Source organism: Bos javanicus, chromosome 7 (genome assembly GCF_032452875.1).
Source record: "Bos javanicus breed banteng chromosome 7, ARS-OSU_banteng_1.0, whole genome shotgun sequence".
In the NCBI taxonomy this organism is placed as follows: Eukaryota; Metazoa; Chordata; class Mammalia; order Artiodactyla; family Bovidae; genus Bos; species Bos javanicus.
This window is the reverse complement of record NC_083874.1, coordinates 94721891-94738778: the sequence shown is the minus strand read 5'-3', so window position 1 is coordinate 94738778 and position 16888 is coordinate 94721891. Positions and strand designations below refer to the sequence as shown.

The window sequence follows — 16888 nt, the reverse complement described above, 5'->3', positions numbered from 1 at the left end:
AGACACGACTTAGTGAACGAAATCACCACATGTACGTATAACTGAATCACTTTGCTGAACAGAAGTGATTAATACAACATTGTAAATCAACTATACTGCAATAAAAAAGGAAACAAAAATAAACACAGTTGGCTAAAACAAACCTCATTCCTTGCTGCTAAGGAAGACTTCAGTTAGGACCAGTGAGAGTCTGGTGGGCCAGGGTCTCCCCGAGTTCATGGTCCTTGATCATCTTCAACTGGTCAGGGCCAACTGTGAGAAACACGTCCTTGGTTGTTATCTCTCCTAGGCAAGGGCTCTGTTCCAGAAAACTTTCCTTTACATTTCTCCCCTCAGCCTTGCCTTACTTCCTCACTTTAAAATTTCACACAAGGAATATTTTCTAAATGGAAATTAAATGCGTGTGTTTGCCATTGAGCCCTGTATCTTCAGACCCTTTGGAGGCGGTCACCTTAACCCCTTCGAAAGTGAACTGTGTCCTGCAGTTAAGGAGGAAGAGTGGCATAGCTGTGACCATGCATAATCTTCTGGTTGCAGGTCACGGGGCATCTGATCGTTCCCCAAAGATATGATTATTGGGTTAAGCTTCAGAAACAAACTTCATAAGGTAACAGGGCAACAAGGAGCAGTCTGAGAAATGAATCTTAGGCAGTAAACACACATACCAAAAAAAAAAAAAAAACCTCTCAAAAAACAATAACACTGCTACTTAATGCCCACTGAATATAATTTCCCCCTCTAGAATAAAGCTAATTTCTACCAAATATAGCCTAGTTAGGACCAGTTTATTTGCAAAATAAGTCTGGTTTCAATAAACTTAGCCTGATCATTTACATAAGTGTAATTGATCATACAGGCTCTTTGAAGTTGGCTGTGCTAGAACTTTTTATAAAGAATCTCAAACTGAACTTGTAAAACGCCTCTTAAGCCAAGAAAGCCACAACAAGGACTTGCCATCAGAGGTGCTTGCAGTATCTCTTAGGTTTCGGTGGATTCCTCCCTTCTCAAGGTCTCACTGAGTTCCATCTGCTAAGAGGCAGCCTTTCTTATTCACCTTCCTGATGAGACTGCTGGAAACCTAAGAGTTTCCAATTTCTGGAGGGATTCAGTAGAGAGAAAAGAGTTTCGATTTTACTTACAAAGTTATAATTTACCAAACTGCCGTCAGTCATAGTTAGCTTGAGGAGAAAGGCTTCCTTATACCTGTAAAACACAGATTAAAACCAGTAATATTGCAGACAAAACCCAGAGTTGGTGCTAGTGGTAAAAAACCTGCCTGTCATTGCGGAGATGTAAGAGATACAGGTTTGATCCCTGGGTTGGGAAGATCCCCTGGAGGAGGGCATGGCAACCCACTCCAGTATTCTTGCCTGAAGAATCCCACAGAGGAGCCTGGTGGGCTACAGTCTGTAGGGTAGTGAAGAGTCAGACACAGCTTAGCAACTACAAAACAACAAAATAACAACAAGTATTACACTTAATGCTGATGACTCTATTGACATTTCTCAATACTTAAAGGCCTTTTAAGATAAACAGGGAAGGTTTGGGGCGTGGTAAAAGGATTGGTAGGCTTCCAGTTGTTTTCAGAGTCACACTTCTAGTTCAATATGCCAGCAAATTTGGAAAACTCAGCAGTGACCACAGGACTGGAAAAGGTCAGTTTTCATTCCAATCCCAAAGAAAGGCAATGCCAAAGAATCCTCAAACTACTGCACAATTGCACTCATCTCACATGCTAGTAAAGTAATGCTCAAAATTCTCCAAGCCAGGCTTCAGCAATATGTGAACCATGAACTTCCTGATGTTCAAGCTGGTTTTAGAAAAGGCAGAGGAACCAGAGATCAAATTGCCAACATCTGCTGGATCATGGAAAAAGCAAGAGAGTTCCAGAAAAAACATTTATTTCTGCTTTATTGCCTATGCCAAAGCCTTTGACTGTGTGGATCACAATAAACTGTGGAAAATCCTGAAAGAGATGGGAATACCAGACCACCTGATCTGCCTCTTGAGAAATCTGTATGCAGGTCAGGAAGCAACAGTTAGAACTGGACATGGAACAACAGACTGGTTCCAAGTAGGAAAAGGAGTTTGTCAAGGCTGTATATTGTCACCCTGTTTATTTAACCTATATGCAGAGTACATCATGAGAAATGCTGGACTGGAAGAAACACAAGCTGGAATCAAGATTGCCGGGAGAAATATCAATAACCTCAGATATGCAGATGACACCACCCTTATGGCAGAAAGTGAAGAGGAACTGAAGAGCCTCTTGATGAAAGTGAAAGTGGAGGGTGAAAAAGTTGGCTTAAAGCTCAATATTCAGAAAACGAAGATCATGGCATCCGGTCCCACCACTTCATGGGAAATAGATGGGGAAACAGTGGAAACAGTGTCAGACTTTATTTTTCTGGGCTCCAAAATCACTACAGATGGTGACTGCAGCCATGAAATTAAAAGACACTTACTCCTTGGAAGGAAAGTTATGACCAACCTAGATAGCATATTGAAAAGCAGAGACATTACTTTGCCAACAAAGGTTCGTCTAGTCAAGGCTATGGTTTTTCCTGTGGTCATGTATGGATGTGAGAGTTGGACTGTGAAGAAGGCTGAGTGCCAAAGAATTGATGCTTTTGAACTGTGGTGTTGGAGAAGACTCTTGAGAGTCCCTTGGACTGCAAGGAGATCCAACCAGTCCATTCTGAAGGAGATTAGCCCTGGGATTTCTTTGGAAGGAATGATACTAAAGTTGAAACTCCAGTACTTTGGCCACCTCATGCGAAGAGTTGACTCATTGGAAAAGACTCTGATGCTGGGAGGGATTGGGGGCAGGAGGAGAAGGGGACGACAGAGGATGAGATGGCTGGATGGCATCACTGACTCGATGGACGTGAGTCTGAGTGAACTCCAGGAGTTGGTGATGGACAGGGAGGCCTGGCGTGCTGGGATTCATGGGGTCACAAAGAGTCGGACACGACTGAGCGACTGATCTGATCTGATCTGATCTAATCTAGTTCTGAAAAGACAAGATTTGTAAAACAAGGACAGCTGTTTTTAGTTCCTCAAAAAACTGGGTGGCCACCTTAATGATATCAAAGGACTGACATACTAATTCAACTATGTTGGAATATTTTTCTTTTCCTCATTTAGCTCAGGAGAAGAAGGCCAAAAAAAATCTATCAGACTCAGAATATCAGCTAAATTTATGAGTTCAGTTAGCCTCACATCTGGGTAATCCATTTACAAAAACTTTTGAAGATCCTCCCTGGGTTTAAAAAATTCTTTAATTATGGCCCTCAGCTTGGCCTTTGAGCTGAAGGGTTCTGCCTATAGCCTCAAGCGGTCCCATTTCTAAAGCAATCATTTAATTGTCTGTCCAGGGTGGACAGGCAACTCAGAGGATTGCTAGAATGAGCACTCAAATGAAGGATAGAGAGGAATAGATAGATAGTTCGGAGGCAGGAGATAGATGGGGCCCCCAGGCAAACGGCAGGGCGAGCAGCTGGGCCCTGCACACACTGAAGATAAGCCAGTCCATAGTTCTCATTCTCAAAGTCAGGAAACCTCCCTGACTACACGTGCTTCTTGGAGGTCAAAAGGGGAGTGATGCTCAGCGATGCTAACTACCTACAGGCTCTTCAGGAGAACCCATCTTGACTAAGAGATGCATGCACACATGGGAGACTCTTGAGACATACCAGATATGGACTCTGAACCAGGCAAATCAAAATGACAGGCCAAAGGAGACCTGGAAGAAATGCCCCGTAGAAGTGATTTAAACTTATAAACATAAAAGTGATTTAAACTACCACGAGGGCGCAGCTGTCTTTCTCTGAGTCGGCTTGTGTTCTATCCACACATACTGTAGTTTTTCCTCCCAATAATCATTTCGCTTGTTTCACTACCTTCGTCTTTGTGGGAATTCTTTTTCTGCAAAGCCAAAGGACCAGGGCCTTGTTCCTGACCCCCCAGTCTAGTGGCTGGGATCTGATGCTCTCTTTGCTGTGACCCGATGTCAGTTTCTGGCCGGGAACTGAAAGCCTGCTTCAAGCCGTTGCAGGCCATCCGAGATCAGTACATCAGTCTTTAGCTTTTGTTTGTTTTAGGTACTTTTCATATCATTAATTTTTCATTAGCCTTCTAGAACAGATCTTTCGATAAGGCTAATTTGGAATTTTGAAGACTTCAGAGTCTTCTGCATTCCAATTAAAATAGGTACAGCATTTTAAGATGAGAGTTTTATCCACCTGCGGAATGCAAGAGACAGCAAGAGGCTCAGGTTTGATCCCTGTGTTGAGAAGATCCCATGGAGAAGGGAATGGCACCCTACTCCAGTATTCTTGCCTGGAGAACCCCATGGGCAGAGGAGCCTGGTGGCAAAGAGGTCAGAAAGAGTCAGGATACGGCTGAGTGACTGAGCACAGAAGACTTTTCAAGCCAAAGGATCCAAGGAACTAAGCCCTACAAATACTTTCTCTGGCTCATCTAATTTTAGAAAGAGAAAAATTCTTACCACTCTTGCTTCCAGCAGACCCTGCAGGCAGGGATCCAGGAGGCTGACTGACAGACTCGATAAGAAATTGCTCTCTGCTGGCTTTCTCTGTGCACACAAAAGTCAGCTTTGTGGGGTCAAAAGAACCCCATCGTGGCCATTTCAGGGCAGGATTTCCTTTAATTCCCAATTAAGTACTTGAAGCCATACATAATGAAACCAGCTGCTATCCCCACAGGTGGCTGTCCGTCCAGGAGCTGTTTGGCCTTTGGGGCATAAGCTTCCCATTATCAGTGCAGCGGTCGAACTCAGATATGAGATTTGATCTCAACAGCTTTCTGAAGATAGTGTGATGGAGCGAACGTGAGCTGCTTCTGCGCCGTTGGGTCAGTTAGACTCTTCTCATGCCTTGGTGTCTCTCTGCGACAGTTAAAAGCACTGTGGGTTCTCACAGCACTAAGATCGGGCCTTCCCCTGGGGGTCCCTGGAAGGGCAGCATTTACTTACTGGTTTCAGTGGGGTCCCCGAAAGGACAGCTGCACGGCAGGAGGATGGATCCTCAGACGCTTTGCTAGGTTCTAAGTAACCTGAGAACATCTTGTGGCCGGAAGAAGCAAGTGTCCCTTGCTCTTTGGAGCTGAATGATTCAGTCTCTCCCTTTACTAGTAAAAGTTCTGTGTAGACCAAGTTTATATGCTTATTTTCTAATGTGTTTCTCACATAAACTGCAGCATCCTTTTGATACTATTCTATAATGTACCTCTTTCTTTTAATATCTCTTAGCCAGTTCTATACAACAATCTACTTCTTTTTTAATCGTTACATGGTATATTATTTCTGGATGTACCAAATATTTTTAAACAGAAACTTAAATGGGATGTTAAACTTCATACAGATTTTTCCCAGTCTCATATATTTACAGTACTCTGCACTGGTCATAACAAACACCCTCTTCCAACAACACAAGAGAAGACTCTATACATGGACATCACCAGATTGTGAACACCGAAATCAGATCGATTATATTCTTTGCAGCCAAAGATGGAGAAGCTTTATACAGTCAGCAAAAACAAGACCAGGAGCTGACTATGGCTCAGACCATGAACTCCTTATTGCCAAATTCAGACTTAAATTGAAGAAAGTAGGGAAAACCACTAAACCATTCAGGTATGAACTAAATCAAATCCCTTATGATTATACAGTGGAAGTGAGAAATAGATTTAAGGGCCTAGATCTGATAGATAGAGTGCCTGATGAGCTATGGAATGAGGTTCGTGACATTGTACAGGAGACAGGGATCAAGACCATCCCCATGGAAAAGAAATGCAAAAAAGCACAATGGCTGTCTGGGGAGGCCTTACAAATAGCTGTGAAAAGAAGAGAAGTGAAAAGCAAAGGAGAAAAGGAAAGATATAAACATCTGAATGCAGAGTTCCAAAGAATAGCAAGAAGAGATAAGAAAGCCTTCTTCAGCGACCAATGCAAAGAAATAGAGGAAAACAACAGAATGGGAAAGACTAGAGATCTCTTCAAGAAAATTAGAGATACCAAAGGAACATTTCATGCAAAGATGGGCTTGATAAAGGACAGAAATGGTATGGACCTAACAGAAGCAGAAGATATTAAGAAGAGATGTCAAGAATACACAGAAGAACTGTACAAAAAAGATCTTCACGACCCAGATAATCACGATGGTGTGATCACTGACCTAGAGCCAGACATCCTGGAATGTGAAGTCAAGTGGGCCTTAGAAAGCATCACTATGAACAAAGCTAGTGGAGGTGATGGAATTCCAGTTGAGCTATTCCAAATCCTGAAAGATGATGCTGTGAAAGTGCTGCACTCAATATACCAGCAAATTTGGAAAACTCAGCTGTGGCCACAGGACTGGAAAAGGTCAGTTTTCATTCCAATCCCAAGAAAGGCAATGCCAAAGAATGCTCAAACTACCGCACAATTGCACTTATCTCACACGCGAGTAAAGTAATGCTCAAAATTCTCCAAGCCAGGCTTCAGCAATATGTGAACCGTGAACTTCCTGATGTTCAAGCTGGTTTTAGAAAAGGCAGAGGAACCAGAGATCAAATTGCCAACATCTGCTGGATCATGAAAAAAGCAAGAAACTGGAAAATTCTGAAAGAGATGGGAATACCAGACCACCTGATCTGCCTTTTGAGAAATCTGTATGCAGGTCAGGAAGCAACAGTTAGAACTGGACATGGATCAACAGACTGGTTCCAAATAGGAAAAGGAGTTTGTCAAGGCTGTATATTGTCACCCTGTTTATTTAACCTATATGCAGAGTACATCATGAGAAACGCTGGACTGGAAGAAACACAAGCTGGAATCAAGATTGCCGGGAGAAATATCAATAACCTCAGATATGCAGATGACACCACCCTTATGGCAGAAAGTGAAGAGGAACTAAAAAGCCTCTTGATGAAGGTGAAAGTGGAGAGTGAAAAAGTTGGCTTAAAGCTCAACATTCAGAAAACAAAGATCATGGCATCCGGTCCCATCACTTCATGGGAAATAGATGGGGAAACAGTGGAAATAGTGTCAGATTTTATTTTTCTGGGCTCCAAAATCACTACAGATGGTGACTGCAGCCATGAAATTAAAAGACACTTACTCCTTGGAAGGAAAGCTGTGACCAACCTAGATAGCATATCAAAAAGCACAGACATTACTTTGCCAACAAAGGTCCATCTAGTCAAGGCTATGGTTTTTCCTGTGGTCATGTATGGATGTGAGAGTTGGACTGTGAAGAAGGCTGAGTGCCAAAGAATTGATGCTTTTGAACTGTGGTGTTGGAGAAGACTCTTGAGAGTCCCTTGAACTGCAAGGAGATCCAACCAGTCCATTCTGAAGGAGATCAGCCCTGGGATTTCTTTGGAGGGAATGATGCTAAAGCTGAAACTCCAGTCCTTTGGCCACCTCATGTGAAGAGTTGATTCATTGGAAAAGACTCTGATGCTGGGAGGGATTGGGGGCAAGAAGAGAAGGGGATGACAGAGGATGAGATGGCTGGATGGCATCACTGACTCGATGGACATGAGTCTGAGTGAACTCCGGGAGTTGGTGATGGACAGGGAGGCCTGGCGTGCTGCCATTCATGGGGTCGCAAAGAGTCGGACACGACTGAGCGACTGATCTGATCTGATGTGATAATAATAAGTGCCACTAGTCCCTGGTGGCTCAGCTGGTAAAGAATCCCCCTGCAATGCGGGAGACCTGGGTTCAATCCCTGGGTGGGAAGATTACACTGGAGAAGGGAACGGCTACCCACTCCAGTATTCTGGCCTGGAGAATTCCATGGACTGTATAATCCATGAGGTCGCAAAGGGTCGGACACGACTGAGCGACTTTCCCGTAATAATAAGTATTCATTATGGTGATCCAGACATGCCTTTGGAATCATTTTTAAAAGGCTAAAAATTACGTTCGGGATAACTTTGCCTTAAAGCATATTTTCAATGAAATTGTGGAGATCAAATAGAGAGTGCTCTTTAATCTCACCACCCACCCTTCCGAAAGATTCCTCACAAGCACTATTCTATGCTGCCACTAGGTGGTGCTCCAACCACAATGTCTCTGTGAGCCTCGGAAACCGGTTTCCGTTCCCCAGCCTTAGGTTAGGCAAGATACTGGACGAGACCTTAGGAAATGAAATCGCCTTGCATGAAATGTTTCTCAGTTTACACAGGACCCCAGAGTGAGGCTGACAACCGTAAACCGCTCTATTCGGGAAAGCAGTGGTAAGGAAATGACCAAGCCAACATGGGGTGGGGTGGGGGATGGGAAGTGACTTATTCCCATATTTCAGGGGCTGGCCCAGTGATGCTGAAAGGTGAGGCCACGACCCAGCTCACACAGATCTCCTCCAGACCTTCCAGCCACCACAGCCAGGCCGATGTATGAGCTAGGGTGAGGTCTAGAGACGGAGGACCCATATGTGGGCCGTGTGTGTGTGTGTGTGCGCGCGCGCGCGCGCGCTTAGTCGCTCAGTCGTGACCAACTCTTTGCAGCCCTATGGGCCATAGCCCGCCAGGCTCCTCCATCCATGGGATTTTCCAGGCAAGAATACTGGAGTGGGTTGCCATTTCCTTCTCCAGGGGATCTTCCCGATCAAGAGATCAAACCCGGGTCTCCTGCATTGCAGGCAGAGCTTTTACCGACTGAGCTATGAGGGAAACCCTTATATGGGGACCTGAGGTCTGCTGTAGCTCTGCTCTGCCCAGGTATGTGCCCTGTGGTGAGGCAGCCTGCCACAGTCTGTGAACAAAGCTTCTGTCCCCATGTCCTGGAGTTCTTTCAGGACATTCAGCTTCCCAAGTAAGTGCTGAGTCAGATCTCCATACCAGCTGCTGCTGCTGCTGCTGCTGCTGCTGCTGCTAAGTCGCTTCAGTTGTGTCCGACTCTGTGCAACCCCATAGACAACAGCCCACCAGGCTCCCCCGTCCCTGGGATTCTCCAGGCAAGAACACTGGAGTGGGTTGCCATTTCCTTCTCCAATGCATGAAAGTGAAAAGTGAAAGTGAAGTCACTCAGTTGTGTCTGACTCTTTGTGACCCCACGGACTGCAGCCTACCAGGTTCCTCCATCCATGGGATTTTCCAGGCAAGAGTACTGGAGTGGGGTGCCATCACCTTCTCTGATCTCCATACCTAGGCCAGTTTAAAAACACAGACCAGAGTGTGTGATATACTCACAAATGTGACAGGAGCAAAAAAAGAAGCAATCTGTGTGGGCCAGGGTACTGAAAAGGTTTCATGACAGAGGTGGCACTTGGAATGAAGAGAGCTGAAATGTCTGAAGGGGGATCGGGCCTTGGAGAGAAGGAGGGCATGGTAACCCACTCCAGTATTCTTGCCTGGAAAATTCCCATGGACAGAGGAGAGGAGCCTGGCGGGCTGCAGTCCGTGGGGTCGCACAGAGTTGGACACAACTGAGCGGCTGAGCGCAGTGCAGTACAGGGCCTTGGTGAACATGTGGGCATTTTATTGGCCCCTTAGAGTCCTAGGCTTCCCTGGTGGCTCAGAGCGTAAAGTGTCCGCCTGCAGTGCGGGAGACCGGGGTTCAATCCCTGGGTCGGGAAGATCCCCTGGAGAAGAAAATGGCAACCCACTCCAGTACTCTTGCCTGGAAAATCCCATGGACAGAGAAGCCTGGTGGGCTACACTCCACGGGGTCGCAACGATTCAGACACAACTGAGCGACTTCACTTTCACTTTCTTTCAGAGTCCTTGGGGCTGCAGGAGGTACCCTGGGAGCACCCCGGAGGCCAGGAAAGGAGGAGCCCCAGCACCCCACTCCCACCCCAGCCCCAGCAGCTCCAGCTGGTAGGGTTCTGTACAAGCTTTGAACAAAGCAACCCCCTGCTTTTTCCTCCAACCTGGAACCGCTGATCTAGTCCAAGCTGCTCGTTTTACAGATGAGGGCACTGAAGCTCACTGGGGATCTTCCCGGAGACACAAGCAGTGGGGGACACTCCAGACACATTGCAGAAGTGAGGACAGAGTGTCCGTGCGGGAACCAGAAAGGACGGCAACTCGTCTGACCTACAGGTTAGAGAAGCACGTTTGTCAAACCATATAAAACTAAAGACAGTTCGTATTTTGCCTCTCAGGTTCAATTAGGAGACACATTTTTTTCTCTTTCCAGAAACAAAGACATTGGAACCTCAGGTGCAATGCACAAAACTAACTAAACCCCAAAGCACATCCCTAGAACCAGCAAAGTAACTGAATCATCAGTTAAAGGAAAGGCAACCCCCTGGAAAATCCCATGAACAGAGGAGCCTGGCAGGTTACAGTTCACAGAATCCCAAAGAGTCAGACACAACTGAACAACTGAGCATGCACACACAATAGTCTCAGGACAGCAAAGGGCCCACTTTATTCTGACCAACTCCATCTTCACTTGTGCTCTCCCAGAGGGAAGGCAAAATGCCAACAGTTGCAGGCATACAGACTTAAAGTCTTCTAGGAAAAGAGAATCTGTGTCCCAATACGCCAAGTACCAGGAGTTGCATCTCTTTGTCTTGGATTGGATCATTTGTCCCTCCTTAAACATAATGACCAGAGAAGGCAATGGCACCCCACTCCAGTATTCTTGCCTGGAAAATCCCATGGACGGAGGAGCCTGGTAGGCTGCAGTCCATGGGGTCGCTAAGGGTCAGACACGACTGAGAGACTTCACTTTCACTTTTCACTTTCATGCATTGGAGAAGGAAATGGCAACCCACTCCAGTGTTCTTGCCTGGAGAGTCCCAGGGGCGGTGAAGCCTGGTGGGCTGCCGTCTATGGGGTTGCACAGAGTCGGACACGACTGAAGCAACTTAGCTGCAGCAGCAAACATGATGACTTGGTTCTGTTCGGTTAGCGGTGTCACGTGACCACCCCACGCTAGGATGAAGAATTTAGCAGAGGTCACCTCCTGCTAGAACTGAGTCTTAAAGGATGAAACCCAAATCAAGAGAAGGGAGAGGGGTGGTTCCCCAAAAGGAAAAGACAGAATCTTTGCTGGAAGAAGGGATGTTGCCCTGGCAGAAACCACAGCTGTGTACCCTCTTCATCGGCTCAGCTGTTCTCTGCTGCTGTCTGTGTTGATCAGATAGTGCACACAAGATGACTCTGGTGGGCTGGAGAGCAGTAAATAACAGAGACTGCTCGCGAAGCTAGCTTGCCTGTTCAATGATATGTTCACTAAGTAAATGTTTACTTCAAGTAAGCCACAAACTCGGACCCAGCACAGGCAGGGAGTGTTCCTGGATAAACTGGCTTCCAGGAGCCACTGTATCAGGAAGCACCACAGGCCGGCCAAGCCCCTAGAGCCATATTTTGAGTCTTGTTTGGTTATCAGCTACTTTTTCTGCATTCCTGCAGGCCCCAGGATACCAGGCTTTTCATTTTTCTGTCTTTTTCCTGGAAGTTTCTCTGCTCCCAAGTTTGGCCTGGCCTAGGACAGAGGGCAGAGTTGTATTTCTAGCTACCTCTGACGTTCCTGAAAACCATGAAACAGATTCTATTCTTCGTTAGAATTGAGGACTGGGAAAACTTCAAAATTCAGAAGTCATACAGTTTTCTTATGGTCTTTATTTCTGGTCATCACCTTTTCCCGGTTCCAAAAGGTCATCACCTTTTCCTGAGCCTTCCTGACATTTCCGGCATGAAGTCAGACTTGTAGTATCTCTCCCACTCCTGTGTATTAGCAGTAGCAGCTACCACTTACCATGAGAACACTTATCTGGGCCAGGAACCATGGAAAATACTGCAGGATAACATCTCATGTGATCCTCATCTCCTCTCTGAGGGTTGTTCCAACACTATCCCATCTAATACAGTCCAGCAAAGAGGAAACTTGGAGCTAAAGACAGGAAGTCACTTGCCTGAACCCACCTAGTCTGGGCAGCTGCTGAGGGATTTGGAAGTTGGTCATCTTGACCCTGAAGTCCTGCTCTCAACCTCTACACACTGGTTCTCCGTGGACCTCTGCTTCAGGAGGTCCTTTCCCAGCACGGAGGCCCAAAGGCACAGAATGATGAGAACAAACAGAGGTGTCCAGGAAGAATACTCAGGCCCCACGGGGACACAGGCAGCCACGGGCACTTCCAATGACCACAGGCCTGCGTGCCTTCAGGCTTGATGCCTGACGATGCGTGCTCACCGCCAACACACACAGGGAAGGTTATCACAGGTTTTCTTCATGCATTACCCCAACTGGTACGTAACCCGAATCACCTCCCTCACCTCTATTTTATGTAGCTGAATGTTTCTCAAACTTTTCCTCATCCATATGCCCCTCAGGCAAGTGAAAAATTCTCACGACCACTGCCCCAAATTCTGGTTTAGTCCCCACTGGTTCCTTCCCTCCATTCCATATTTTTCACTTTCCCATGTCTCCCACCAAAGGATTTTGCCAAAACTCAGTTCCTGTAGTTTGACTCACAAAAGAAATCATTTTTCATTTTCCATATATAAAATTATTGTGTAATATTGAATAGGATCTTAACAACACATGCCCAGACCTATTTAAAATATTTAACATCTCAGATGGCATGGGCTCCGACCAATCAGAGTGACTGCTGGTCCGTATGCACCCTGGAAAATTCCACCATAACCGAAGCAGGTCCTGGTGTTTCTGCTAGTTTGCCACAGAACTCCACTAGATGAGAAGGAAAGATTGCATAATTCTCTTTCTCCTTTCTTTGAGGTAAACCCTTCTTCCTAATTTTTTTTTCCTGCACAATGGGTGGAATTATCAAGGATGAGTAACAATAGCTAGGTGCATTACTGTGTCAGATTGAGGCCCTTCCAGTCCAGTGAGTTGCATCATCCATTAAGTCCATTAAGGTGGCATCAGCTGACTGCTCACCTTAATGTTCAACTATTAAGAGACTTGGCAGGTGTCTACACAACAGCCACCCCTACTTCTTCCTCCCAGGGGAATTTCCATTTGCTTTTTTAGGTCATGAAGGGGTGAGGTACCAGGTTTCATAATCCTTGAACGTGGAGCCAGTGCAGAAGATGAAGCCGCACCCAAACTTGAATAGTTCCTGCACTTGCCTGCTTAGGAGCGAGACATGGCAGGGACTTACAGGATATGAGCAAGGCTCACAGCGCAGAGCTGTCGGAAGTGATGTCAGAAGCAATGTCCAAAGTATGGAACCCTGCTCAGTCCAGGCAAACAGCAGCAGGACCCCAAAGAGATGGAGCCAGCGCCGGGAAGAAGGTGAAAAGTACCAGGGACATCGAGCAGCGGCTCAAAGGGCTTATTACTAACTTCATGTGAAACACCCTCTGCTGATCCCCAGAAGTAAATGGAAGGTGTCTGCCAGGACTGCAGCTCTCCACTGGAAGATTCAGGGGAAGAAAAACAGCAGCAGTGAAGCAGATGCTATAGTTTTGTTCCCCAATAATAATAAGATAGATTCAATGAAATCAGATTTTCTGGAGGGCCTATGAATAAGTGGTGCAGGGACTGTAAAGGTGAGCTTTCCTTCTCAAGACTCCACTGCAGGCACATTATGGATCAGGGTAGTCAAGGGATTCCTGGGAGTCAGAGAAACTGAATGATCAGCCCTCAAGATCTTTGTAGGCGTGTGTGCTAAGTCTCTCAGTCGTGTGGCTCTTTGTGACCCTAGGGACTGTAGCCCACCAAGCTCCTCTGTCCATGAAATTCTCCAGACAAGATTACTGGAGTGGGTTGCTGTGCCCTCCTCCAGGGAATCTTCCTGACCCAGGAATCAAACCCACATCTCTTACGTCTTCTGTATTGGCGGGTGCATTATTTACCACTGCGGCACCAGGGAATTCCCCGGAGATCTCTTCAGAATCCCTTAAATCTTCAATTCTCAGCTGGGAGAAACCCCAAGGTTCTCCAATATTAACATTCCCTACCACTTAATCTCTCTTGGCCCTCTGACTTCACGCCTCTGAGTCCCCTGTGGCTGTCTCTGCAACACTGTGGACTCTGGATCACTCAGTGCCCTGAGTTCTTTGAAAGAATACACTCAAAGGACAAAGAGAGTCATTGTAGCCGTCCTGCTAGACTGAACCAACCTCAAACCCAGGAAAACGGTTAAATGTATCATAGTCCACTCATAAAATGGAATACAAAGTAGCATTATAAAGATGCGTTGGAGCTCCATACACTCTGGATAAATGGTTCTATGACCACAACAACAGCAGAACTGCCAGAAGATACGCCACTGTTTCAGAAAAAATAGTACACAGCCATCTCTGCCAGCAAGAACCAGGGAACCAGGGAATTGTAGCTGCATTCAGAGAGGAACTTCAGGCCAGAACAAGAGGAAGTGTCTCTTTGTATGACCTTCAGGAACATTGACCCAGAGTTACCTTCAAACATTTCTAAGGGCTTCCCTAGTGGCTCAGTGGTAAAGAATCCGCCTGCCAACGCAGGAGACATGGGTTCGATCCCTGGTAAGGGAAGAATCCCACAAGCTCCAGGGCAACTAAGCCCACGAGCCACAACTGTTGAGCCTGTGCTCTCGAGAGTCCGGGAACCCCAACCACTGATGCCCAGGAGAACCTAGGGCCCACGGGCTGCAGCAAGAGAAGCCACAATGAGGACAAGCCCACGCACCACAAGGGCAGAGCAGTCCCTGCTTTGCGAAACTAGAGAACAGCCCACGCAGCAATGAAAACCCAGCAGGGCCAAAAGAAATAAATAACATATCTAAGAGGAAGGAGGCGGAGGAGAAGGCAGCCTCCCAGAAGCATCAGGAACCAGTTGCGGCTTCACTCAAGGCGTCCTGGAGGCAGCAGCGGCGGACTCCGAATCCACACCCCACAGCAAACCGCAGAGGTTTCCGGTCCGCATGTCCCTCTTTAACCTGATGCGGGGTGCTCCTCTGCCGGCCTCCCCATCACACCTCCAGCTCTGCCGGCCTCCCCATCACACCTCCAGCTCAGGCACCGTTCTTCTTTATCCAGGCACCAAACTCAATCCTACCCGCTCCTTTAAAGCCATTGGGTGAAACGCCCTTCCTCAATGATCTACCAACAAAGCTGTGTATGGTGGGAATCACTCCATCACCCTATAGCACAAGGATCCCACAAATCTACACACCACCATATCTAAAATGGATAACCAAGAGGGCCTACTGTACAGCCCAGGGGACTCTGCTCAATGTTATGTGGCAGCCTGGACGGGAGGGGAGTTTGGGCGAGAATTCAGTTCAGTTTAGTCGCTCAGTCATGTCCAACTCTTTGGGACCCCATGGACTGCAACACACCAGGCCTCCCTGTCCATCACCAACTCCCGGAGCTTACTCAAACTCATGTCCATTGAGTCAGTGATGCCATCCAACCATCTCATCCTCTGTCCTCCCCTTTTCCTCCTGCCTTCAATCTTTCCCAGCATCAGGGTCTTTTCCAATGAGTGATTTGCATCAGGTGGCCAAAGTATTGGAGTTTCAGCATCAGTCCTTCCAGTGAATATTCAGGACTGATTTCCTTGAGGATGGACTGGTTGGATCTCCTTGCAGTCCAAGGGACTCTCAAGAGTCCATGGATACATGTACGTGGATGGGCTGAGATCCTTCACTGCTCATGTGAAATGATCACCGCACTGTTGATCGGCTAAATCCCAATACAAAAGAAAAAGTTTAAAAGCCAGGAACCGGGCCCCCAAGTCCTCACCCCCAGGTGTCCACAGCCTCCTTCACCCGATTCAGCCAGGGTGTATCACAGCTTGAGATGCTGATGTCGAGAGGCAACAGGGGTCCCTACTACCGAGGACCCACCCCCACCCCAACAGGGAGCCAGACCACGCCCACTTCCTGCCCTCAAAGCCCAGTCCGGCCCCCTCACTCTCCAGTGTCTCCTTATATTTCAAAACTCATGTCTGCATTCTAAAGCAGAAAAGAGTTGGACACTGGCCACTTCTCCTCGCGAGGCAAGGATCTGGGAACTCAGAAGAGGACGGCCTGAGCGTTGTTCCCCTGAGGGGAGCCAGGGGAAAACTCCATACAGGAATCCTCAACCTGCAAGTGTGCCACATCCTCCTCTCAACAAATCTCTGAGCTTTTTTAAAAAAAGGACCTTGATATTATATTTTATTTGGTTAGGCTTCTCTGAAGCAAAACATTAAGGAAAAGTGGGTTACAAAAGAAGCTAAAAAAAATACCCAGTGCTTCATGAATTTGCCTGTCATCCTTGAGCAGGGGCCATGCTAATCTTCCCTGTCTTGTTCCAATTTTAGTAAATTTGCGTTGCTGAAGTAAGCACAATCTTTGTGCTTTTTAAGGGAAAATAGTTCCCGTGTGTACATGGGAATATTTCCAAAGGGAGGCAAGGGCACTTCTTAGCCAGCATAATGGAGTCCCAGTTGCATGGATTTCATGTCACAGGAGAGTAACTTTTCGGTAAAATAGCCCCTCACAGGATAGGTGAGCTTCCCCAGAAAGACACCAAAGTGTCTGAACAAGGTCTGTTCTCAAGAGTTAACTATCTAACTATGGCCTAACATGCTGGGGTTTTATCAGAGCCTACCTTACCTGGGGGAAAGAAAAACCCAACTCTAAACCCCTCTAGCCTTCCACAAGGAAAAGGACAAAGGAAGGAACGTCTTTGGTGGGAGCATGAACCCCAGAGGTTCTGATTCAGCAGGTCTAGGGGGTGGAATTCAGACCTATGTTTTTAAAGCTGCTGGGTACATCTCCTGTGCAGACAGGTTGAAAACTCATCACGTACAAACCCGGGCTTTACATCCCCCCAGGGCCGTGAGATGGTTTGCCAGCCCCAATCTCCATCTCTCCATCATGGGTCTTCAGGAAAACCATTCTGTGTGTTCTCAGAGTCACACAGTCTCTAGACCAACACACAGCGATGCCAGAGGCCCCCTTCTTGGGTTGGGAGCCTTCCTCCTCCTGAG

The 16888-nt window shown here is 46.8% G+C and overlaps 1 non-coding gene across 1 annotated transcript; it reads right to left on the bottom strand.

Annotated features, from left to right (window-relative positions):
- Window positions 1-16133: 16133 nt before the first annotated feature.
- On the bottom strand, window positions 16134-16244 carry LOC133252271 (U6 spliceosomal RNA). The gene has a single exon (XR_009737884.1). It is a non-coding gene; the product is annotated as a U6 spliceosomal RNA (small nuclear RNA).
- Between the last annotated feature and the right edge of the window lie 644 nt (window positions 16245-16888).